This window comes from Camelus dromedarius, chromosome 18, assembly GCF_036321535.1.
Source record: "Camelus dromedarius isolate mCamDro1 chromosome 18, mCamDro1.pat, whole genome shotgun sequence".
NCBI lineage: Eukaryota > Metazoa > Chordata > Mammalia > Artiodactyla > Camelidae > Camelus > Camelus dromedarius.
Window position 1 is genome coordinate 8,377,967 of NC_087453.1, and position 26,171 is coordinate 8,404,137.

General features: G+C 49.5%; 1 protein-coding gene across 2 annotated transcripts in view; it reads left to right on the top strand.

The window, feature by feature from the left end:
• The first annotated feature begins 5,601 nt into the window (after positions 1–5,601).
• The window catches only part of RIPOR3 (RIPOR family member 3), a 68,161-nt gene continuing 47,591 nt past the window's right edge, over positions 5,602–26,171 (top strand). Inside the window, exons 1-2 of one of the 2 annotated variants that reach the window (XM_064496986.1) lie at positions 5,602–5,728; positions 6,205–6,362. The gene's annotated coding sequence lies outside the window, so the exon portion shown is untranslated. Of the gene's footprint in view, positions 5,729–5,861; positions 6,363–16,187; positions 16,284–26,171 lie in introns of those variants that run through there. The other variant, XM_064496985.1, reaches the window with a different exon arrangement.

Genomic DNA, 26,171 nt, shown 5'->3' on the forward strand with positions numbered 1-26,171 from the left:
GAGAAGACTGGCAGTGATAGATAAGGATATTTATCTCCAGGAAGAATCCAGAAACTCGATGTTTCCTTCAGTGCTGACGGGCTGATAATGAAGGAGAGTTTGACGCCACTACCTGCAGGAGAGTGACAGAGTTCACCAAGTGGGGTGTTGCCTCCTGTCAAGCTCACTCCCGTGCCTTCCCAAACGGGAGACCCCTTGGCCATCCCAGACTTTGTCCCTCATATCTGCAGGAGGCTGGGGGTTTGCGAAAGTGATGAACTCAAGAGAGGAAAGCCAGGAGTGAGGCCACTGGGTTCCAGTCCGGCTTTTCTATGAAAATTAGACAATGACTTAATTCAGTGATCATTTATTAAGCGCCTGCTCTGCTCCGGGCACTAAGTAGGCAGTGGTGCTCACTACAGTTGTGGTCTTTCCTTTCAGGTGGAGAAGGATGAGAAAACAGACGACCTCGTGGGACAATGATGACGACGATGATGACAACCACATCTGCTTAACAGGAGCTGGCGGTGTGCCAGCCATATATAATTTACATATATAGTATTTCAGGGCTTCTCAAATTTAACGTGCATGTGAATCACTTTGGGATCCTGTGAATAGGCAGAATCTGGTTCAGGAGGTCTGGGTGAGGCTTGGGACTCTATACTAATAAGCTCCCAGGTGATGCCCCATCTGCTGGTCTGTAGACTGTACGTTGAGTAGCGAGGTATTATTTCATCTAATCTACACGGCAGCCCAAGGAGGCACTACAGTTATTCTCATTTTACAGATGAGGAAACAGAGAGGTCAAGTGACTTGTCCAGAGTCATACAGCTGGGAAGGAGAGGAGCCATGGCTGGATGCTGTGTGCTTACACAAATCTGCTTACACAAATCTGCCGTGATAAGGCAGTGAGGATGTCCAGGTGAGGGGCTCCACACCCAGAGTGGGGGCTTGGAGAAAGCTTTGAAAGAATGTGGCTCCTTAGTGGTTCCAGCTGGTTAAGGGTTAAGGTATTAACCAGGTGAAAGCTGAGAGGGCAGTGGGAGATGGTCCCATGAGGGGAGAGAGTTCTGCTGGAGGAACCACAGGAGAGAGCTCAGTACATTGGAAGGACAAGGGGGCCAAGCAGGAGAGGGGTAGAGTCCAAGGTTCTGCAGGGCTCTGAAGGCTACAGGTTTGGCCGCCTCCCGGGGCCAGAGAACAGAGGTTCTCTAGAAGTATCATGTAACCTTTCTGTTTACTCCTCCTTCCCTGGTGACACACTTCCCTGAGGCAATCCCTTCATTCTCCAGGTTGGGGGTGTCCCCCTCCCTCACTGTCCCGCCCACCTGGCACTTACTACCTGGGCTAAAATTAGCATCATAGGTTTCTGTTTACATGCCTGCCTCCCACTAGAACATTTCCTCTTTCATCTCTATCCCTGAAATCCCCAGTCTGGCACGTGAGATGATGACACCTGCCCTGCTGACGTCATGAGGATGCTGTAAGGGGTAGAGATGTGGAAACTGTTTGAAAGCAGTAGGAATGCTGTACTACTGGAAGGTGTATGCCTGTGGGGGCTGCAGAGAAGGTTCTGGGGCAACGGGGAGTGAGTGTGGTCACTAAAGGACTTGAGAGGGTCCTCTGGAGTCATTGCAGATTTCCCTGCCAGGATACCTCTTAACCTTGTTTCCCCCAAATGCCAGCAACTCAGCACCACCTTGACAACTCTGGCCACATTCATATACCACCTGGGCTCTTAGGTACTAAATATTTTTCTTTACATTGATATACTTTCTCCCCTAACTTTTTGTTTCAACAAATTTCAAACCTGCAGCAAAATTGAGAGAATAGCCCCCAAAATCCCTGTATGCCCCTCACCCAGATTCACCAACTGTCAACACTTTGCCACATTTGCTGTCTCTGTTTCTCTCCATACATACATTTAAAAAAACAACATGCAACAGCAAATAACAAATGTTGGCGAGGATGTGGAGAAAATGGAATCCTTGTACCCTGTTAGTGGGAATGTAAATTGATGCAGATACTATGGAAAACAGGATGGGGGGTTCTCAAAAAACTAAAAATAGAACTACCGTATGATCTAGCAATCCCAGTCCTGGGTATGTATTCAAAGAAAATGAAAGCACTACTTTAAAAAGATACATGCATCCCCCACGTTCACAGCAGCACCATTTACAATAGCCAAGATATGGAAGCAACCTAAGTGTCCATCAACAGATGAATGGATAAAGATGTGGTGTATATATACAATGGAATATTATAACAAAAGAATGAAATTCTGCCATTTGCAACAATGTGGATGGACCTAGAGAATATTATGCTTAGTGAAATAAGTCCGAGAAAGATAAATACTCCACGTTATCACTTACATGTGGAATCTAAAAATTAAAACAAATGGATGCATATAGCACAACAGACTCACAGATACAGAAAACAAACTAGTGGTTACCAGTAGGAAGAGGGAAGCGGGGAGGGGCAAAATAAGGGTATGAGATTAAGAAATACAAACTACTATGTGAAAAAAAAAAGGAAAGCAACCAAGATATGTTGTAGAGCACAGGGAATGTAGCCAGTATTTTATAACAACGTTCAATAGAGTATAATCTATAAAATTGAATCACCATGTTACACACCTGAAACTCATATTGTAAATCAACTATACTTTAATTAAAACAAAAAACAAACCAAAAAAACCCATGGATTTTTTTTTCTGGGTCCGTTAAACATATGTAAGTAAACTTTGAATTTTATTTCTTTTTCTTCCAGTTTTACAGAGATATAATGGATATATAGCATTGAATAAGTTTAAGGTGACAATATACTGACTTGACTTACATCCATCATGGAATAATCAGCACCATAAGTTCAGTGAGCATCCATCACCTCACATAGATGCGAAATAAAAGAAAAAGAAAAAAAAGGTTTTTTCCTTGTGATGGGGACCTTTCAGATTCACTCTTAACCTTCACAGATATTGTACAACTTTTACATCCCTATTGCTTATTCACCTTATAACCTGACATTTGTACCTTTCGGCCATCTTTATTCAGTTCCTCCCTCCAATACCTCTGGTAACCACAAATCTGATCTCTTTTTCTATGAGTTTGTTTGTTTGTTTGTTGAAATACATAATTGACCTACAACACTCTGTTAGTTCCTGGTACATGACATAGTGGTTCGCTATTTCTATACATTACTAAACGATCACCACTAAACTTTCAATCTCAGAATGGTCTGAGATGTACAGCAAAGTTGCCAAGAGGGAACAGAGAACTCTTCTCTACCCTGCACCCGATTTCTAATTGTCCCCCTCCTTGACATCTTACCTCGCTATGGTACGTTTGTTACAATGAATGAACCGGTATTGATATACCATTATTAACTAAACTCTGTTTTATTTGGCTTTTGTTAGTTTTTCCCTTATCTGATGGACTCCCTTTTAAACTTAAAAAATTTAAAAATAGGAAAGTGGAAGTCAATGGAAAACCGTGGTCACTTGCCAAACAGGATTCTAGCTGGATGCTGTTGGCTGCCGGCCGACCTAAGCCTGAGGCCTGTTTCTCTTTGTCCAAGAGGGAGATTAGTAGAGGGTAGACGTGTTAAAGACGGATTAGCACGAAGCTGAGACTCTCTCCCAGGCCAAATGGGCTGGGAAGAGGACTGCCACAGGAGCAAAGTAACTATCCCACTAGGAGTTCCAGGCTGCTCAGTGCCCAGTCTGTGTGTCATCCAAAGTCATCTTGGGCACCGCCCCTAGGGGAGCCCCACTTTAGGAATTGCATGGCCTCACTCAGCCACACCCTCACGTGGCTGGGAACCCCAAGTTTGAGACTGCTGGGCTCCAAACGGGGGACTCCCTTCAGCCCTGGAGGACAAGGTAGAGGGGCTGGTGCCCCCACTGGCTCGGGGCCGTGGAGAATGTCCTTCGTCTTCTCTACAGTAACCCCCTCCCCCCCACCCCCAACCCCCAACCCCCAAATTCCCAAAGCCGGTAGGTGTCTGACAAGTGAACAGAGTGCATTCTGGAGAATTCCATCTTAGCACGTAGGAAGCACCAGGCCCACTTGCCTGTCGTGTCTGTGAGATGTGGCCGTGGGCGCGGCCAGTGAGCAGGAGAGAAACGGCTGCCCTGAAGCTGGGCTCTCTCCCCAGCCCTTTCCTCAGCAGAATGTCTGAACGTGTTCACGTTCATTCCTTTAAAATGTTTCAAAACTGTTTTCATGTTTTATAGGTTGGAGAAGGTGACACTGTTTCCCGAAACCAAGTCATCACTTTCTCATACTTAGCTTTCAAATTTAGATCTGCTGGCTTCACTTCCAGGAGACCTAAGCCCATGACGGAGCAACTCGGACAGCTCGCTGGCTCTCAAGGAACTTCACTCAGTGATAAGTCCCTGTTGGCTCTGGGTCCCGACACTAACTGGAGATGATCAAACTGGAGTGTTTGCAGAATTTCTGGATTCACTCCTCAGGACTGCCATTCAGTTCTCAGCCAATAGATTGCAGAATTCTTTGAGTTTGTCCAAGGAGGCAAACGGGTGGATGAAATTTCCTCCGGGTATGGGGTGCCCCTAGTGAAGGAAGCTGGTTGGGCATGGGTGATGGATAAGTCCATTTTCACTTTTCAAAATGAAGCTCCTACAGGTAAGAGCAGCATCCTTAAACCTTTTCTGCCTCCCTCCTTTCCCAGAGGTAATGACTCAGTTTGGTTTATATTCTTACAGACTATTTTCCTGGCTTTACATGTGTTTCCATAGCATTTCATTTTATATGTGTGTAAGAGGGGAGGGTCACACAATCAGGATTATACTGAATGCATCATTCTGACCTTTCTTTTTCACTCAGTAATATGTCTTGGAAACCCATCTCCATTTTTACATACAGACGCAGCCTACCCTTTAAGTCCCTACCTGGGATAGTATGGTTCTTTTCCATTCTATTTAACCATCCATTATTTGGTGGATATTTATTTCCACTGTTTCTTATGATAAGCCCTTTTTTTTTTCCCAGGCAAACCTCTACGTGCATGCCTCCTTAGGGACATGCGTGAGTGATGTTCTGTGGGGCAGCCTATGCTCATTTCTGGTCTTCAAAGGTCTTGCGAAATTATCCTTCAGAGTATGTGTGTGTGTGGCTGTGGGGAGGGGGTCAGTTTCTCTTCTTTGGGGCTGTTTATTCCTGGTTTCTCATCTGCAGTGGCTGCAGGGTGGCAGGGAGCCAAGGGACGGCAGAGAGAAATTCATCTCTAGGTGTTACAGGCTTGGAGGCAGCGCATGGGGTGGCCGGGGGCGGGGGCAGTGTTCTCCATGGTGGCAGTCAATGGGGGCTTTGTTCCTTGGTCCATCCCTGAGCAGAATCCAAAAGCTGGGACATGACAAGGTGTCAAAAAGAGCAGTGCATCGTGTCTGGACCCCTACCCTTGACTGGGAGACACCTTCAAGTGCATAGGAGTTTTACATACACACATGTAACAGGGGTGGGGCAAACCCTGAAATAATTAGGTTGTAAAAAGAGAAAAGGGGCCGTGAAAGAGGCTGACCACTAACTGTGATGATGTAAAGGGAAAAGGCCAAGCTAATTTGCATCCTAGAAGTGGGAGGTACAGAGGGGACAATGGGGCTTGGGGGGAACCAGGACAAGAGGAAGGGATGTGTGTAGGATCGGGGAGGAGGAGGGGGGCAGATGGGAAAGAGGGAAGAAGGGAGGACGAGGAGAAAGAGTGAGGAGGGGGACCCGAAAGTGGCAAGGTAAGAAGAGTGAGGAGAGGGCTGGGGAGGGAGGGGGAGTCTGCGTCCTGTCTGTTTGTGATTAGCACAAACCCTGCGCGGGACGGAGTAAACAGAAACTTCCAGGCGTCCCCACACCCCCCTCTGAGGCAAAGCAGAAATCAGATGCTCCGTGATTAATCGTGGAGAGTTCAGGACACGACCACAAACGCCGTGCGGACTTGAAATTAGCTGCCTTCCCCTGGTCCCCTTGCCAAGATGGGAGTGGGGGGTGGGACGTGAAGGGGTGGGGGCCCCGCCTGCTGGGGGCCAGCATGGAATTCTCCCTGGCAGAGCTCAGAGTGACACTGACGGGCAATCGGCTGCGGCCAGAGCAGCACGCAGCATCCGGGGGGAACGTGGCCGGCCCGGGGGCCCCAGGCGGGCTTCCTGGAGCCCTGGCTCTGCTGCCGCCTGCACCCTGACACAGGCCTGATAAGAGCCGCCTGCTTTATCAGAGCCCGGTGGCGCGGTCCCCACGAGGAAGACCCGGGGACCAGCGTGTCCTGAGTCCCACAACGGATGGGAGCTGACGCTTGCTTCAGCAATAGGGAGAGCCGGGCTGCCTGCAGGAGGACGGCGTGACACGGTCCTGAATGTCCAGACCCGCTGGACGGTGAGTGCCAAGCGGCTGCTCGTGCGCGGCCGGTGTGTGGCCCTGACTCTAGAGGGAGGCGAGCTGTGAGGAGGGCAGCACGTCTGTTCTCACATCCAACCTGTAGCTCCCAGAGCCAGAGCAGGGAGGCTGCACTGAGGCAGAGATGAGATCGCAGTATCTTGCTGTGTGGCCCTGGGTGAGTTCTTTCCCCTCCCTGAGCCTCCTTTTGTCCATCCCTAAAGTGGGGTAGCTGAACGAGGTGGACTTTAAGGGGCTCTTACGATGACTGCTATGTTTTGTGGGTCTGCTTTCTCCAGGCACTGTGCCAGGCATTGATGAGGCTTTAGCTCAGAGAATCCCCACCAGCCCCCGAGGGGTAGGGGTTATTATTGCTATCCTCGTTGTACACTGAGCAAATGGAAGCTCAGAGAAATGAAGTGACTTGCCCAAGGTCACACAGCTGGTCGGCGGCAGAGAGGAGAATGGGATCTCGGTTTTCTGATTTTACTTTCGCTAAACTCTCCACCTCCAGGACTAGTTGGGACTTTCGTATACTGTGTTCTCAGATTGATTAGCCAAGGAAGCAGAGGTGAAGGAGAAGGGAGTGTCCGGCGAGCATTACCTGTAGGAGGGAGGCAGAGAGGTCGGACAGATGCAGCAACAGGCCGAGCCCTCCGACTGTCTGGATGGGATGTCAGCAGCCCAGGGCCGGGGTGCACCGTGCGGGATAGGCAGGGGCTCCCGGCTTGAATGGAGAGGGCCTGTGGCCACTTGCTGTATTTGCTGCCCTGTCATAGGAGGCTCCTGGGGTGCAAGAGAAGAGGGTTAATATTAGGCAGGGGTGGAGAGAGCTGGGGGTGGGGAGAGTGGCACATGCCTCTGCTAGGTTTTGTTCCAACTTTATTTTGCCTTTTCAAAAATCTGTTTCGAATCATTCTGGGCCCCCACTGCTCCTCTGAACGAAACAATTGTGAAACATACAGTGCTTTCCACATGCCTCCCCTGGGGGAATCACATATTAAAATCGTAGGTTATTTGCATATGCATCCCTGCAGCTGTGGTGACAGCTGCCAAGAGATAAGATGCAGCTCGTCAGCTAGTGTCTCCCTGGCCCCGACAAGGAGGACACATGTCACATCCAGGGCTGGGAAAGCCATGGCAGGCTTGTGGCAGGTGGGAAGTCCCTTGGGTGCCAGGCATCTGGGCAGAGCTTAAAGTCTTAGCACCCAGATGTGGCCTCTTCTTTTCTCTTCCCTTGGAAAATTCCATCCTGTTGTAGTTTTGAACTGACTCAGGCCTCCTGTTCTTTCTGGGACTGGCCCAGGTCCTCTGCCTTGGGCTTGAGTTGAGAGCTGAGTTGTGGTTTTAGCTCCAGGGAGACCAACTTGTCTCAGGAGACCCGCTTTGTGCCGGGCAAGCCAGGATGGTTGGTCACCCTGTCCAGTTCTCCCCTTGATTTTTTTTTTCTTTCTTTGTAACCTTGAGCAAGACACTCCCCTTCTCTCATCCATAAAACGAAGGGGTTATTTTAGGAAATCTCTAAAATCTCTTTGCAACTCTAAAATGCCATGACTCTGGTTGGAGAGCACTTAAGCTCCAAACACGGGTGAGACACAAGCTTAAAGAATCCCCATGAATCCCCCTGTGCATCAGGGAAGGCGCTGCAGGAGGCTGGAATTAAGACGGGCTGGAAGACGTGGCTGCTGGCATCGAGGACAGTCCTATGGCCCCGCAAGCTTCTGAAAAGCTTCATGAATTGCTCAAACCCGGGCTGGGTCTGCAGCTTAATTTTTGCACAGAGTGATTTAACCCAGATGTGTGCTGGTTACAGAACCCTCACCTATTCGTATCGGAACCTCGGCACCCTCAGGGTCCCCCAATTCTTTCTGGGGAGCTCCAAAGGGATGTCTCACACGTGCTCGCAAACTGGTCTCTTGTCTGACTCGTCCTCTCCTGCTTCCCCTTGCCTCTGCCCCCAAGGCCACTTAGAGAAGCTTCTCTATTGCCGATACCCATCTGGTGGGGCCAAACTCCCTGCCCATAGTGTCCGAGCTGCTCTGGGTTCTGGGCAGAGATGGAGGGAGTGGCTTCCTCCCCAGCCCATGACACTCTCTGCCAGGGGGTCCTGGCACGGTGGTGTGCTAGAGCCAGTTTGTACTGGCTTGCAGAAGCCAAGTGCCAGATTTTCAGGAATTTGGTGAACTCGTTAAACAGAGCCATTATTAAAAATTAAACTTCATAAATTTATAATTGAATAAATTATATTAAAGACAAAGGCCATTAAGTACTCAAAACTCGACTTTCCATTTTTTTAAAGTACATGTTACTATTATCTGTGCTCCTGGGGTTATTCACGTCTGTTGTATCTGTCTGGTGGAAACACCCCGGAACAGTGTGCTATTGTGAATCTCTTTTTTAGTGACTTCAAGTTGGTAGCCTGAAGTTGGCCACGGTGGGAGTAATTACACTGTGGGAATTGGCCAGCAGTAGGCTCAGGGCTTGATTTATTGTTTTGTTGATTGTCTAGATCAACAGACAAAGTGATGTGGACAAAGAAAGGGAGAAAAATTTGATGCAGATGAAACATGAAAGTGTATCTCTCTGCTTGTTGCAATGGGAATAGCACCAAAATATCAAGGAAGTTGCTCACTTCATTGACAAACCAGGGAAGTTCCAACCTGTTCTTTGTTGGATCACTTTTGTCTTAGTCCTTAGAGACAGATATCAGTCAACATTCTGGAAAGAACTACAGTCACTCATTCACTATAACCATAGTTGGCTACAGATACAAGAGTTGAGGGCAAAAAAATCAACAGAAATGTTCTATGTGAATCAACTGAGTATATGAAATTTACAAAAAAAGAATATTGTACATTTTATGTTTATTTGTAAGTTGTGTACCACACATCTTTTATGTCAATACACTTTATAGTAAACCTGAGTATATATGTGTATGTGTGCATGATGAGTGTGTAAGTGCATATTGTACATGCACGCATGCACACACACTTTTCCCTGGAGAAGCTGGTTGTTAAACCTTTACCAGCACACCACTGGCTCCACGGCATGTATGCTTGTGCCCAGGGTCTCAGGAATCCTGCCATGGTCCATTCTCAGCTCTCACCCAAAGGGATTCACACTCCAGGCACTGGGTCTTAGATACAATCCCTCAACTTCCTCCTCTCGCCTAAAACAAACCAACAGCCAAACCCCTCTCTCCTGCCCTGCGCACCGGAATGGATGCAGACTGGGTGGGGCAGATGTTATCTGCACCAGTTACATCCCAGGCCCCAGCTCAGGCAGTCCAAAGGCCCTGGGCCCTGCATTCGCAGCCCCTGCATTCACGGCTCCCCCTCTCCCGTATTCCAGACTCCCCCCAACACACATTTGTGGGGTGTTTCTGGTGTCCCATCAGGGGCAGCTGCCTGTTAATTTCATCCCATTTTGGGTCCCACTCCTGCCATCCTTGATTTTCATGTACAATTGCATGTTTCTCTAATCGAAACGGCGTCTTGGAACATGGAGGAGGACCAGCTAAGCCAAACCTATAGGAAAGTTCAGACAACTTTCTATTTTTAGAAAGCCTAGGAGCCAGGTGGGCCCTTTCCAGTCTCCCAGGCCGGCAAGCACGAGAGGAAAATATTTCTCATTCCCCAGTTTCTCCTTCTTACAGTCCCGGCCAAGGAGGAGGCCCAGGTGGGGACACTGGCTGCCTAGGAGAAGTGAGGCTGGGGTGGCAGGAAGTGAACCCTACCCACAGCAATTTTAAAATGAATTAAACAGGTTTTTTATATTTTTTTCTCTTTTCTTTTGCATGGTAGGAAGGGCAGCCCTGAGTTTAAATTTCAGTGGGTCCTACTGCAGGTAACCTATTCTTCTAGACTGTTCATTCAGTCGTATACATCATTTTAATTTTCAAGAATGAGGTCATTCTTATATTCTATTCCTCATCTTCCTTTTTTCACTTGATCATATACCCGGGTGTCTTTCCATGTTAGCACGGGATGCCCCTGGCCATTTCTTTCAATGCCTGCACAACAGAAGTCCCTGGAGGTTGTGAGAAGGGATCCATTTCGATAACCACATCTCTACTTTCTCACCAGGTCTCAAACTTTCTTGACTGCAAAACACATGAGTAAAGGGGGAAGGGTATAGCTCAAGTGGTAGCGTGCATGCTTAGCATGCACAAGGTCCTGGGTTCAATCCCCAGTACCTCCTCTGAAAATAAATAAACCTAATTACCTCCCCCCCACAAAAAAAAAAACCATGAGTAGAGCCCAGCTGCTTCCACTTTTCAGTAAAAAAGACCTTCTATTGGCTCCACCCTCAACCTGTATCTGGAAGCTGACTGCTTCACATCACCTCCACTGCCCCACCCTGGTCCAAGTGGCTGTCATCTCTCCTCACTGATGTCTCTGCTTTTCCTCCTGCCTCTCCAATGGTCTGGTCTACACCTGTAGCCAGCGAGGTCCTGTTAAAAGGAAACTGGATTCTTCTCCTTATCTGCTCTGGACTCCCTCCTCCCTGTAGTCCTGGCTCCCTCGTCACCCCCTGTAAAAGGCAAAGTCCTAACCATGGCCGCAAAGCCCCACAGAATCTGGATTTCATCTCCCTTCTCTCCCCTTCGCTGCACTTGCTGTTCTCAACTGTGCTGGGTACAGTACTGCCTCAGGACTTTTGCACTTGCTTTCCCCTCTGCCTGGGACATTCTCCAAACCTCCATGAGGCTCACTCTCTACCACTTATCATCTAATATACTATACATGATTTTTCTTTTAAGAAATATCCTCTACTAGAATATGAGTTTCCTGAAGGCAGGATTCTTATTTTTGGGACGGGGGTCTGTTTTGTTCAGTTCTGTATCCCACGGCAGGCACTCAGTTAAGACTTAGGGAAACATTTGTTTGCTAGGTTGCCAAGGGGTGACAAGGCAGTCAGACTGAATTAGGGTCACCAGGAACCTCTAGCCACACACATTTCATTTATGAATACCACATTTTAAAAGCCTGTGCTAATGAACCCAATGGCCACTCATCTGCATAAGAATGAGCATCTGTGGAATCAGGCATCCTCAGATGTGCCTGTCAGACTCACCCAAGCCCAGGTTCCAGGTGTTTCATGTGGCCCCAGCAGTCACCCTTCTTGTCTGTCTCAGGTGGGCTTGGAGGACCCTGTAAACAACCCCCTCTTTCTTACCTGAGTACAGATGAATCCGGGAGTCAGGCAGATGATGCGATGTGGATTCTGTTACTAGAACGTGGTGGCTGTTACCGTGTTGTCCCTTGAGTTGAATCCCCAACACCACGCCCTAGCGCCGCTGGTAGCCCTCCGCTGAGCAGTGTGCCCAGCACTGCCTTCCAAACTCAATCACGGGGGAGAATGAGCAAGGGGAGGGGAAGACCCTGCAGGTGGAGCCAAGAGGAGGTGGGCTTAAGTGGTCCCTCCAAACTATTGGATGCCCCCACCCACCAGAGACCAAATCAGCTTAGACCCGGTTGGCAGCAGCAGGAACGGCCTATAACGTCTTTTCTCATTTGCCCGGTGGCCCCCATTAAATCCCTGGTCCCCAAATCCAGGTCCAGAGAGCTTTCAAGTCTTTTAAAAAAAAATGGACCTCTAGCAGGATTGAATTAATCACAACCCAGGTAAAAGACACGCCTGTGGCCCCCTTACTGTTTCATCTAAAAGTCTCACTATAGCTATTCGTAAAATAAAACACACCTGCACACCCACCGCTCAAGCCCTGAACGAGACTTCGAAGATTATTTATAACCACGTGCTCCTTCCCACTGTGGTAGCAACTATCTTAAATTTTGTGTTGACCTTTCCCTTGGTTTTTTTTAAAAAAAAGTAGTAAGATATCCAGAATATAACATTTACCATGGTAACCATTTTCAAGAATACAATTCAGTGGCATTTAGTACACTCCCAATAGTGTGCGGCCATCACCACCATCCATCACCAGAACTGTTTAATTCTCCCGATTTCCCTTGTTAAAAAAAAAAAAAGTATTATCACTCACATATTGATGCCAAAATAATATATTATTTACTTTTACTTATTTTGAACTTTATAAAAAGTTCTGTTGTCTTCTGGCACTTCTATTTTCTTAAAGCATTTTATCACTAAAATGAATCCATATGGCTGCACACTGCTTACTGCTGATCCATTTTCACTGCTGTATACTATTTTGTGATATCCCAGAATTTGTTGTCTATGTCTGTTGGCATTTGGATTGCTTGCACCTGTCTGTTTCTTTGCTGTGATAAAGAATAGAGCTTTGAGCAATCTTGTCCTAGTACGTTCCTGCTAGTGTGTGTCTCAGATGTGAACCCAGGAGAAGAACTGCTAAGTCAGAGGGAATATGAAATAATACACTGTTTTCCTATGTGGCTGTACCAGTTCACACTCACCCTCCACCATGTAGCATCTGTCAGATGTCTTACGTTTTGCCACTCAAATGAGTGGAATTTCCCCTGGGTCTCTGTCACCGCCACCACATGGACAGGCCGGGCTGCCATTGACGGTCCCTCCAGGTCTGAGAACACCCCAAAGCCTCAAGTGGGCTGTGGGTTTGTGATGTGCCACAACTTCCTGGTATGGCTGCTTGTGGAGGAGAACCAGGCCCAACAGCTGTGCTGCAGGAAGGAAAATGTGGGGTGGGGATTACAGCCCTTGCCCTGATGGCATCGGCCTCTCTTTCCTCCCCTCCACCAGCCTTTATTTAGTCTGATTCTCACCACGTGTGGGAAATAGTGTGGTGGGGGTAGGGGAAATCTTCACTCCATGACAGGCCCTATTCCACACACTTTACAGTTATTTCTGTTAGTTCATTCAACCTCCAGATCCAGCAGTTGGAGGTGCTCTTATAAACCCCACTTCACAGATCTGGGAACTGAAGAACAGAGAGGTTTAGTAACTTGCCTGTAATCACACAGGTAGTAAATGGCAAAGCTGGGTTTGGATCCAGCTGCTCTGGCTTCTTCTGGAGTTTATGCCCCCCCTTGGTAGTGCCTAGCTGTTAAGAGTCACAAACTCTTCAGTCCTACAGACCTAGATTCAAATCCTGGATCCCCTACCCATATGCTGTGTGACTCTGGGCAAATGACTTCACCTCTCTGCATCTCTAAAATGGCAAGAGCTCTCTTTTCCAGAAGCCGTATTCAATGTTTCTTTCTAGGGCCTTATTGTTTCTTGTCGGGCTGGACACCCATTCTGGAAATACCCCTGGAATATGCTCATTGGCTTAAGCAACTGCCCAGGCTCATCCTTGGAGCTGAGGGGGAGTCAATTCCACCCAAACTGGTGTCAGCGAATCAAGGTCCAGGGCGCCCCAAAGCCAACTGCTGTTGTTGGAAGGAGGGAAGCTGTGCAGGGCAACAGGGGTGTACGTGTTCAGGCTGGGCTGGTTTGGCCATTGACCTTGGTGACCATCTTATTGCAAGAAAGGCCAACCTGGCTGTGTGGTCACCGAGCCAGGCCGCCCCTGGCCTCACCTGTGTGAGGCTCGGGCCGTTGTATACATCACGTCTGGAATACCTATTCTGAAGGGTGATTCCCAGGGATAAAGCATGTTTATATGTTTTTGGGGGCGAAAAATTCCATTTCTGTTGCCAGTTAGCTCTGCTTGAGAACAGCTTTTCTCAACATCAGCATGTTGGCTGCCCAGGCTCGAGTTCTGTTGATTAGCTCAAAGTGGGGGGAAAAAAGTGATTTTTCTTTCCTTCCTCCACCCCCGACCATGATAGCCGGCTGTTAGTGATGAAAGGGGTCCTGGGGATCATTTAGTTTTCCTTGTCATGACTCCAGGAAAGGCTATGAAAATCAGCAGCAGCCCTGCTGGCCATAATTGGCTGTAGGGGGAAGTTGGCTACCGCAGCGTCCGAGTGGTCAGAATCCGCTTCAGACGAGGGGGGCTCGGTTAAGCCTCTTCTAACTGCACCTGCTCCCCCAGGCCCGGTGCGGGGCGGAAAATGCTGAAGGTTGTTGGCATGTCTCTCTTTCTTCCCAGGTTCCAGGGAGCTCCTGGAGGTGGGACTCTTGGCAAGATGGAGAAGCTGTAAGGCTGTGTGCAGACTGGTTTTGAGCGGGCCTCTGACGCCCACTGCCTGCACCAAATCCCAGCTCCACTGTTCGTAGGCACGAGCCGTGGACCTGGGACTTAAAGCTCGGTGCCTCACTTTCCTCATTTAAAGTGATGGTCACGGTCCCTCCTCCTGGGATTGCTGTAAGGACCAAATGATTGCATACACTTGGAAGAGGCCCTGACCACGTGCAAAGTCCTTCATAAATGTCAGTTTTTATTATTTACTCAGGACCCTCCCACTCTTCCTCCACTGACACTTGAGTCATATGTGGTTGTGCCAAAGTATTTTAACCCAGTCCTCTGTTGATGGATGTGAGATCATTCCAATCTTTTGTGATTGCAAATTATGCTGCATTGAATAACCTGTAGCTTTGTGTACCCAGCCCTCCCCTAAGGTATGTGAACCCTGTGATAACCTTGGCTCTGGATTTTCCTCCCTGGGGCCTGCAGAATAAGGAGAGGTGTGTGGGCAAAGGACTGGCCCCAGGCTGGCATGCGGACAGGCCTGTAGGGCAGGGCAGGGTCAGGCCCTCCTCAGCCAGGCAGGACAGATTCCTCCTGAGTCCCTCAGGGGAGTGAGGCTTCCAGGTTCCTGGCAAATGCCCAAGGTGGTCTGAAAAGAGAAAAATCTGTGCCACGCAGGTTCTGCCCATCCTTTTCGATCCTCTTCCTCCAGGAAGCCCCCTGGGATCTCTGTTGGCTGTCTCTGCATGGATTTAGCACCATGATGTCCAGATCTCCTTTTGGTGGGTGGGAGCACAAAACCTTAAGATGAGGAGTCCAGAGGGTTGGATTTTGGTCCTGACTTCTTAGCCCTCCTACCCACGTAACCCCTGGACCTCCATGTCCTCATCTGTCTGAGCAGAACAATAATAATAATCATAACAACATCTCAGGAACGTCTTGGGAGGTCTCAGTGATGTAACACGTGTGGAGTGTTTGACCCTGTGTCAGGCACAAGAAACACCAGCTCGTGATAGGAATGGCACACCGACGGGAGGGTCTAGGCTCACCTCCCCTGCTGGGCCGTGGGGACTTGCGGGCAGCAGTGGCTGATCTGGAATCAAGTATGAAGGGAGTCCAACAGAACAGAGTGTCCTTGAGCAAGTCGTGCTCCCTCTGGGCTGAGTTTTCTCTCGAACACTGGGGTTCTGATACCTATCTTGTTGTTTGTTGAGAATTAAATGAGGCAAAGCATATATACTTTTCTTTCCCCCTAGCAAATACTCAGTAAATGCTGCTGATTGCTGGCATCATTAATCTTCAGTGTTAACAGTTGCAAATATCCACCCCAGAAACCGTCACAACATTGTGCATGCAGTTGGTACTTAGCAAATCAAATGGATTGACTGACAGGGCCAAGCCCACTTGTTATAAAGTGGGGTCTGGGGGAGGCACTGATGGAAAGACCCATTGATCATGTCGTTGACCCCCTTAGAGAAAATAGAGGAAAACAGGCTAATATGACCTGACCTGGGGTTATGCCATCTGCTGGTGGCTAACTCTGTGGGATGCTAGACCAGGAATTACCACCCCCACTTTACAGATAAGAAAACTGGGACCCAGAGAGGGGAGAGCCTCACCCCGCACCCACGGCCACCACACAGCACAGCAGGAGCCAACGCACTTCTCCTGACTCTCAGGGCAGTGGGCTTCACCCTGACCCTCAGCCCCGTACAGGAAATAGACGGTGGGGGTAGATACAGTGTCCCTTGTGGCCAGAGCCCTTGTACATTTCTGACATTTTTTCATCTTAGGACAAAGGGTGAAGAAACTCAGATGAACTGTCCCTGTTTCCTTGTGGGCAAACACTCCTGACCTGGGGTGAGGGATCTTTGCTGCTGGATTGGACAGTAAGTGTGGTTTCGCCTATACTTCCCCCATCCTGGGTACCTGACTGCTTAGCAGCAGTGATGGTAGAAAGTCCAGGTAGGGTAAATCCAGAGATGACCTTAAGAATTACGGGTATCTGATGGGCCAGAGGGGCCCCTGCACCGTGGAGGCTGGCCCTGGAAGCCTGCCCGGTTTGCTGTCGGACCTAGCCTGAACAAGAGACTTCCCTCATATGGCCTTCTTCTGTGTGTCCTCTCCTCTTGGAAGGACACCAGTCACTGGTTTTAGGGCCACCCTAACCCAGTATGACCTCATCTTAGCTAATTACATCTGCAAAGACTATTTTCAAATAAGGTCATATTCTAAGTCTCTGGGTAGACATGACTTTGGTGGGGAACACCATTCAACACACGACCCCACCTACTGGCCATTATGAACACCCTGCCCACCATGTACCTACTATGTGCTGGGTGGTTCTCCGAGCTTCTTTTATTCCTTCCCCTGTTCGGCCCTCTCCGCAGTCTTGTGAAACAGTTCTATGATTATCTGTTTCAGGCCCAGAGAGGTGAACTGGCTTGCCCCAGGTCACACAGCTGGTAAATAGCAAAGCTGGGCTTTAGAACCTTTTCTTTCTGACTCCAAAGCTGGGAAGGTTTGGAGACCCTCTAATCCCACCCCGAGACTTTGGGGTCATGGTATTTTCTGTCCCAAAATCCCAGCCATCAGAGATAGGCTTGCTCCCTGCCCTCACCTCTCTCCAGACACATCTCCCTGAGAGAGCCTATAAAAAGGGTAGGGAGGGAAATCCTGTCTTTACCGTGGTTGTGCTCTGCCTTGGGTCTCTGGTGCCCGGGTCTCCTGTGGGTAGGAAGCTGGCATGTCCCCCGTGCATGTAAGAGCGTTTCAGAGGCAGACATGTCATCCCTGACATCTGGGAACATTTTAGGAGTCTTGACTGGGGGTAAAAAACTGTAAAATGGTCCATTAAGGTGTGATTTATTCGTCATCGAGACGATGCTATTAAATGCTTGCAAAGTGATTCACTCTGTTGGGTCAACAAGCCACGACTTCTCGGCCAGGTCCGGCCACCGCCTCGCAGCGTCGGTGAGGCTGCTTCTTTGATGGTGAGGGGAGGTGTGGGCCTGGTGGGGCTGGACTGGGGCCTAGGGGAGACAAGTGAGCACGCGGCCAGATGACGTACCTTTTGTCATGCCTGTGCCACGGCCGTGGAAAAGAACTTGCTTTGGCTAATGGAAGATGTGTGCAGTTAGGAGTCGGGAAAGAAAAATTGTAATTTCCAACAAATGGGGCTTTGGAGCCAGGAAACAGTTGCTCTGTCAGCACAGAGACGGTGAGGGGGTTGGAGCCCCTGGGGAGATCAGGGTCCCTCCACCCCCTGAAAGACAAAGCCAGCCCGCAGCACTTAGCGAGGGGCGATTGGCAAGGGCTGGTGAGTATTTAGGGGTCAGACGCATCGCAGACTCCTGGGTTCAGATCCTACCTCCTCCTTAGACAGCCCTGCTGTAAGATAGAAACTTCACACAATCTACCCTGGGGGCTTGCAGGGATTCCCTGAGCTAAGGCAGAGAGCAAGTTCTCATTAATGTTAACCACTGCTGTCAGGACCAGGAGCGGTGCGGGGCTGGCTGCATGTGGAGAACAGCCCAGGCCAGGACAAGAGAGAAGCAGCGCCATGGCCTTCGCGCTGCAGCTCTAGGGCCGGGCTCCTCACTGCCCGCTGGACACTGGGCAGGAGCCTTCCGCTAGTACCTGCCCCTCAGGCAACTGGGAGACCAGTGCTGGTGTTGGTTGTCACCCAGCTTGGGTGGCCCACATACACAGCATCTAAGAAGCTGTGGGGTCAGCTGGAGTGGGGAGGACCCAGGAGGAGAGCTGGGTAGGTAGTGGGGGGACCATATCTGACACAGGTGAGTTGCCCGTGGGCTGGCGGCATATCCATGCCGTGGACATCAAAGGTCTGATTCACACCCCCAATATAGGGGTGAGGGAAGGACAGACAATGGCCACGTGGCCCCTGTGGCCCTTCTGCTCAGGTGGCTCCAATCCCAGATGAGCTGGGGGGACAGACATGCATCTCTATGCTCAGTCAGCCTCGGGTGGGGGAGGGGGTGGGGGTGGGAAAGTGTCAGATCTGAGGCCAGCTCTGGTTCAGGGGTGGGGTCACACAGACTTGGGGTGAGGAGCATTGGCCATCATGCTCACACAGGCTCCCAGGTCCTGTGAGGGACCTCCAGGCTGAAAGTCTGCTCTCCTGACCTGGAGTCAGGCATCTGTTACTCAGTAAGACTGAGGCCTGACCCTTCCCCTCTGTCCCCATCGCCCCCTGGTCTGACTGTCCAGCGGCTGGGGCCAGGCTGTGGCAATCTTGCCAGCTGGCTGCCACTCTTACACGAAGGCCAGTTTCTGGAGCTATCAGATGCTGTGGCTGTCAGCTTGTGTATCTCCACGGCGCCAAGCCTGGCTAGCTTTTGGGCAACAGCAGCCCCGGGGGGAACATAACCCCTGAAGGAGGGATGGCAGAACCCAGCAGGAGGGCAGTGAGGGGAGGGCAAGGGATGCTGGGCGCCCTGCTGTAGGCAGCTCTGGGCACATGTCCCTTGGAGCCCAGCATGTGAACCCGGGAGCCCCCGAGTCCATCCTTTTCACTGCTACCCTCCTCCATCCCCTGTCCTCTCTGGGCTGGGAGAAGAGGGGCAGGCAGCTGCCCTCGCTTTCTCTATAGGGGCTCCTCCAGCTGTGGTTAGCAAGCCTGGGGTCCCAGGTGAAGGGAGACCTTCTCTACTTTCTCGACAATTTGGGAAATCTCTATGCCTTTGCTGTGTTCACTGGGAACTAAGGGACTTTTAAAAAATGTTTTCTCACAATGGAGGTTTTTCAGTCTACCTTCTCGTGGCAAAATCTGTCTTAGTGGTGAGGAACTGCGTACTGGTCATGGTCCTGCTCTTCATTCCTCTGTACGAATCCACATCTTCCCCGGGCAGACAGATGTCCGAGGATCAGGAGGCGGAGGGCTGTTTCCCCAGAAAGGCAGAGAGGAAAGCACAGTAATATTTTTCAAACTATTACCTGTGACAGGAATGATCCCACACTGAATTAGTCACGGCTGCGGTGAACGTGCTGCCGGAGACACACGCGGAGCCACGGGGTGTGTAACAGCTGTCTCAGCCAGTTCAGGCCGCGTGACGAGGTACCAGAGACCAGGTGGTCAGAGCCATGGGCACAGCACATCCCTGTCCACAGACTCTGCCACCCAGCAGAGGCCCGGCCTCAGGTTCCCCACCCAGGAAGAAAAAGATCAATCTGTCACCTCTGAAAGGATGGAGCAGACAGTTCTCCAGGGGCTGACCCTGGATGCTGAAAAAGGCACATCTCAAACTAGGGTGGCCAGGGAGAGCAGGTCAGGACCATCCAGGTGGAATGATGCAGGCATCCCAAACACACTCCTCTCTCTTCTCCATCCTCCTTCCTTCCCACCCCTATCTGAGCTGATCTAAATGAGAATGACATGAATACTAATACTCTAACGTCCACTTCCTGTGTCAGCCTTGGGGCAAATGTATAACATCGAATTCTCAGAGACAGCCTTACACAGTGAATAGTATTATTACCCCCATTTTACAGAGAGGAAAACTGAGGCTCAGAGAGGTCAAGCAACTTGCCCATGGTGACATAGTGAGAATGTGGCCGGCTTGGATTTGTCCCCAGGTCTGTCTGACTCCAAAGCCTCTGCTATCCTCCCATCGCCGCTGTACCATGCAGGCTCCTGGATGGGGGTTCGGGGGTGGGGGAAAAAGAATTTGCCCCAGAAAAAATTTTAAGAGCTGGACTCCAGAAACTCCCAGAGCTGTTAGTTCTGTGTCATGCTCCATGCCCTCCCGGCACTGTGAAGGAGCCGGACCCGTGAGCTGAGCTGCGGGGAGGATACATAAAGAACTTAAAGCAGAAACCCAGTTTTGAAATGTTCTAGGACAAGGCAGGGAAGTGTCCTTTGGGATTGGGGTGGAGGTTTCAGTCCATTTAACTGGTGGCAACGGGGGTGGAGGGATGTTAACTTTGCTAGTTGATGATAAATTTTCTCTCCCAAGGGTATTTATGATTTATGCTTATGTTTTTAAACAAAATTCAACCAAGCTAGGCTCAGTGCCCCAGGAAGCTAAGGAAACGGCATTCAGGAAAACTTTGTTTTAGGGGGAATAAAAGGATATTCCAGACAATTTGCCTCCTTTTGGACTCTCCTCATCCAAAGCAGAGGCCATCTTATCACAAAGACCCCTCAGGAGGGGTCTTCCAGGCACCAACATCTGAAGAAATTGGTGTCCTGTCTCTGCATTCTAGGCCTCTTGTCTTGGCCGGATCAAAGGGAAAAAACAAAAACAAACGCCCAGATGTTCCCACTGTCGTATTAGCCAAAGCCTTTTTTCAGTCCCCATTCTGGGGCCTGGCTGGGAAAAAGAATCTGTGCGTTAGGACTCTGAGTTAATGTGATGAAACCCCGATTCATACCGCCTCAAACAAAAAAGAGAATGTATTGGCTCACATAATTGAAAAGTCTAGGATTAAGCACAGCTTCAGGTATGGCTGGATCCAGTGGGATGGATAGCAGTGGGGAATCTGATATTCAGTGACCTGGCCTGGAGATTTCCTTGACTAAACCAGCCATGGTGGCTGTAAGGATGTGGTGGTCTGAATGGGCCTCGATGCTGTGCACTGAAAAGTGGTAAGGGCTTGTTCATAAGAAACCCTTGCTGCTATTAGAAGAAAAGTCAGATTTAACAGAGATCTTCTTAGGTTCTGTGTGATCCAATGAGCTCTTAAGACTCTGAGCCATTCCCAGCTTCAAGGAACCTTATAGGGCATTTGGGTTGGGCTGGCAAATGTGTGTTGCCAAAATACCATTCTTCCCCGTCCTTCAATTCATGGCAGACACTGATAATGGATCGCAGCCCCCTTTCCTAGGGAGCCTCAGGATCCATCTCAATACTGCATTGGAAGCAATCCGTATCCCCCAGTTGGTGTCAGAACAGGAGCCCAAATGATTTGCAATTTCTGTTCTAAGCCGATGGAGACAAGGAAACCAAAGCACTGAGAGTTGGAGTGCTCTGCCCCGTGTCATGCAGGAACTCAGGGAGCGAACCCTCCTGACTCCCGGCCAGCCTCCTTTCCTGTGGGATTCGGCCTGATTTGAGCATTGATTGAGAGGAGGTCTGTCCCTCAGTGGAGATTTCCACTCCAGACAGCTGCTACACGAGGGAGAGAAATGATCCCAGGTCAGAGGAAAGCCAGCAAGCTCGGCTGCAGGCCTGGCTCTTGCTGAGAACACGGCCTGGAGCTGAGTGCAGCGCGGCAGGCGGGGGTGCGGGACAATTCGTGGGGAACCCACCAGTCAAACCATCTGTCCACCCGCAGAGATCTCAGCCAGCTTTATGGCGCCCTACCTTAAACAGAATAACACCCGGTAACGTGCTCTACTAGACACGCATTTTCAGTGGGGAGGATGCTGAAGTTACCCCTCCTGGGGATGGGGGTCAAGGTTGTCTTAGAGCGAGGGAGGAATGGCTGGCAACCAGTCTCAGGAAGCCGCAAAGTGGAGAGTAAGCCCTGACATAGTTATCATTCTCCCGGCTCAGCCTCACCCGATCAGAGGAAGAAAATACATGCCAAACAGCCAGCTGATTATTTGGCTGTCGGAGAGCACTGAGTCCGCTGACGTGCTGACCTCAAGGAGCCTCTTGTGATATACGGGATATGAACTTAATAATTTTAGCGGGCTGACATTGGGCCCGCCATGTGCCTCTCACAAAGCCAAGAGCTTTGCATGCATTATCTTAATTCAAATCCACAAGACAACCCTGAGAAGGAGGTGGGTTTTCCCTATGAACAGACGCTAACTGCAGGCTTGGAGAGAGGGAGATGCGCTGCCCACGGCCACCCTCGAGTGAGAGCAGAGCCGGGCTCTGAGTCAGGCCTGCCTGGCCCTAGTTCTGACTGAGCCGCACTCTGTGTGAAGAGGAACGGAACAGAATACATGAGCCATTTGAGAGCCATTAAGCCTTCTGGCCCAGCAGCAGCATGCCAGGTGCCGGCAGGGTTGTTTCCAGAAAGTGTGCATTGGGAAAATGTCACCAGGGAGGCTGAATAACGTGCATAAATGCCTGTCGTGACTCCCTCATTTAAGCTCGTGGCCCACAGAGAGGTGCAGTTGGTTTGAAAACTTCTGGCCTGGAACAAGCCCCCCATTGTACAGTGAGAACACTGAGGCTCAGGAAGGAGAACTGACTTCCCCCAAGTTGCACGGCCATGAGCAGGGGGGCTAGGACTTGAATCTGTCTCCGGGTCCTGGTTCAGCTGACTCCCCTGGGGGCCCATGAGAAACAGGAGGTACCAAATGGTGGAAGGGCAGTGATGGAGCTTCCGAGAGGAGGGTCCCAGGGGAAATATCTAGCGGTGTTGAGGCTCCCGGCCTACAACACCCCCGGGGGGTGGGCCTGCAGTGATTACAGCAGCGTCTATGACGTCCACCCCCTGGGCTCAAACCCAGGCCCGGGCCCTGGCTCTTAACAAGCACCCAATTTCACTGATGTGGCCAATTATTATTGCTTCTTTATTTCCTTTGGAAATTTACTTTTAATTCGTTTTGGCTTTCCCCATCCTCAGGGGGTCCGGCCCTAATCAAGGCAGCCCTGACTGATGACAGAAGCAGATGCTCCCAGGTAGGCTGGACACACCTACGCCTCCAGTGGGTCTGGCAGAGGCTGAGGGAAGAAGCAAGTTTGTGGCTAATCCTTTTCCTCATCAGCAGTCAGCTCCTTGGAGCCTCTAGGGGGGCTGTTGATTGCGGAACCAGCTGGAAGGGAAATGCGAGGGCAGATGTGGCCACAGCAAAAGGCCTGCCGTCGGCAGAGCTTCACTGCAGTGAACTGGGAAAGGTGCCATACCTGGAGCCCAACAGATGCAGGTTCACACCCCAGAACCAGCACTCACCGCACAGCCACTTTGCCTGGATGAGACTCGCTTTACCCCCAGGAGTGCCCCGAGCGCTGGGTCACTGCCTGCTGAGTGAATGCTGTTCATCCCCATTGTCAGCTGAACTCACTGTGGACAACAGCTGTGCTGCGGGGGCCCAAGGGAAATGGAAGACATATTTCTGCCCCTTCTCTCCCAGGCCCCTGACCTGCCCTTCCGCCTCAGGAGTTCCTGGCTTCACCCTTTGTCCAGGACCTCCAGAGAGATTCTGATAACAGCAGTTCCGAGGCTGAGAAGGGGTCGTTGTGAGGACAGCGTGTTCCTGCAGCAAAGTCCTAACCTCCTTCCCCCTCCTCCAAGTGCTTCAGACCAGAAAAGGGGAACTTGCCACTTGGGACATAGCTTTGAACCCTAGCTCTCCCAAAGGGCTTCTACCCGCTTTAATGTGGTGTATTTGGGTTCTATGGATCATAAATCAGGTAACAATTCCAGGTAAAAAGGGGATGCCTTGGGAGGTTATAGAGATGTTCCTTTTGGCTATACAAAACAAGCAAGCAAACACCAAAACCCAGAAAGCCTAATAAAACTAATTTGAAGAAAGATTTGTTGGCTTATATGGTGGAAAATTTCCAGCAGTAGGGTGTGTTTCAGGTGAAGTGTGATCCAGCCGCTCAACACTCCAGACTGCCACAGCACCTGTCCCTTTTCCATATACACCTGTGTGCAAGTGCCCCCAGAATGGCCATTCCAACTCCAAATATCCATGATCCTTCAACCCAAGTATCTCCACCAAACAAAAATGTCCCTCCCTGTCTCTTCATTTGTATTTTTGAGGGAGGGAGTCGGAGGTCCAGGCTCATGCTTTCAGGCCAAGCACCAGAAATTGTATATTTCTGGCCGGTCAGTGGACCTTCTCTTCTGGGTCCCGTGTCCAATGCTTGTTCGATCATCAATGGCCAGACCACATGGGTCACAGGCTTGTGCCAACCCAGGGGAGGTAGGATGTCTGAGAAGGGGTCATGGACCAGTCAGCCACTGTAATACCTTCCCAGTGAAGAGGGGACTCATGGGCTGGGGTCTATGAGTCCCCAAAGACTCTGTGATTCCTCCTGGCCTGAGAGAGACTATCTGAAGACTCTTATTTTGTTCTAATTAGTAATTTTAGGAAAATTGTAAGATTGGTTCTGCTTAGAAGTGTTTTTCTTCCCCCTAGCTATGTCTCATGGCATCACCATGCATCTTCAGAACTGCTTCATCTCCCTCATTGATTTGAGTCCATTAGGGAGGAGAAATCAGTTAGTTCAGGAAATAGTTTTAATCACTGTTCCTGGGAAATCGGTTTGTAATCACAGGCCCACCGTCAATAAGCCCAGGATTAGTCTCAGGTGGCTGTTGGCAGGCAGCTGGGCTGCTTCTCCAAACAAACTCTGCATTATTACTTTCATACCAGGAAAAAGGTTTGATCTTCAAAACAATGCACCTATGTCATTGATTAGGCTGGAAGAACTTGTTTGGCCAAATTTAGAACCCACAAGAAGGTCAGAGAATAAATATAGAACTGAACTCCGAGCCTTGAGCGCCAGCAGCTCCGTCTGGCACTGGGTGCTTGCTAACTCCACCTTCTACCTTGAGTTTGGTCGAATTTTTCCCTCTGACTCTGAGTCCACAGAATTCTTGCAGGATAACGTAGTCTTTCAGGGCACAACCTGGAGTCTAAACCTGTCTCTACTACTTCACAAGCTGTGTGACTCCAGGAATGTTGTCCATTTGTGACTGGTTTCTTTCACTCAGCATAATGTCTTCAGGGTTCATCCATCTTGGAGCGTGTGTCAGAGTTGCTTTCCTTTTTAAAGATGAAGAATATTCTATTGTATGGATAGACTGCATTTTGTTTACCCATTCATCTGTCAGTGGACACTTGGGTTTCGTCCACCTTTTGGCTGCTGTGAACCATGCTGCTATGAACACAGGTGTACAGATATCTGTCCAAGTGCCTGCTCTCACTTCTTACCCAGAATGTGAATAAGATATTTTATGGAGAGCCCTTACTTAGCCCGTGCATAAAATCCGTAATAGAAACATAGTGGGTGAAATTTTAAAAATGCAAATTAAAGAATGAGATGACATTTTTGGCCTGTCAAATTAACAACAACTAAAAGGTAATAATCCTCAATGCAGCTGGGACACAGTGAGATGACTGTGGGTAATCCTTCTGGAAACAACTTGCAGTGCTAAACATGACATATTAAGGTTCTTGGAAGTGTTCATACCATTTGATCCAATAATTCCACTTCTGAGAATTCTTCCTAAAGAACCTCAAATGCAGATCAAGGTTTAACCCTGGAGAAGTTTGTCAAAGCAATCTTTGTAACATTGTGGACACAATCTCTGTTTCTATCCATAGGGAACAGTGAACAGAATAATGCTAGTATAGCCCTGCAACGGACAATTTTGTAGTCATAAAAAATGTTTATGAGAACAGTGAACTGAGAAAACAAAACATGCTCTATTCTTTCACGGAAAAGAAGGTATAAACACTGTATATATTGATCCTATAAAAATAACTACTATTTATTGAGCATGTACTTTGTGCCGGAAACACTGCTAAGTTCCTAAGGAACCTTCTTGTTTACTTCTTGCAACAACCCCAAAAGATGGGCACTATTATTACTCCATTTTACAGATGAGGAAACAGAGGTTCCAAGTGGTGAGGTGACTCTCAGGGTCACAATAGCCAGCAAGTGGCAGAGCTGGGATTCCAACCTAGACCCCTCGGTTCCAGTGAGTAGAGAGGAATGGGAAGAACATGGTGCACTGAGGGAAAGTCGTGGCTCCTTGGAAGAGTAGGAGTGAGTTAGTGACACTTTCTACCAATGCTTGTTGTACTTTCCCCTCACAAACAATGGGTGGGGAGGAAGAGCATA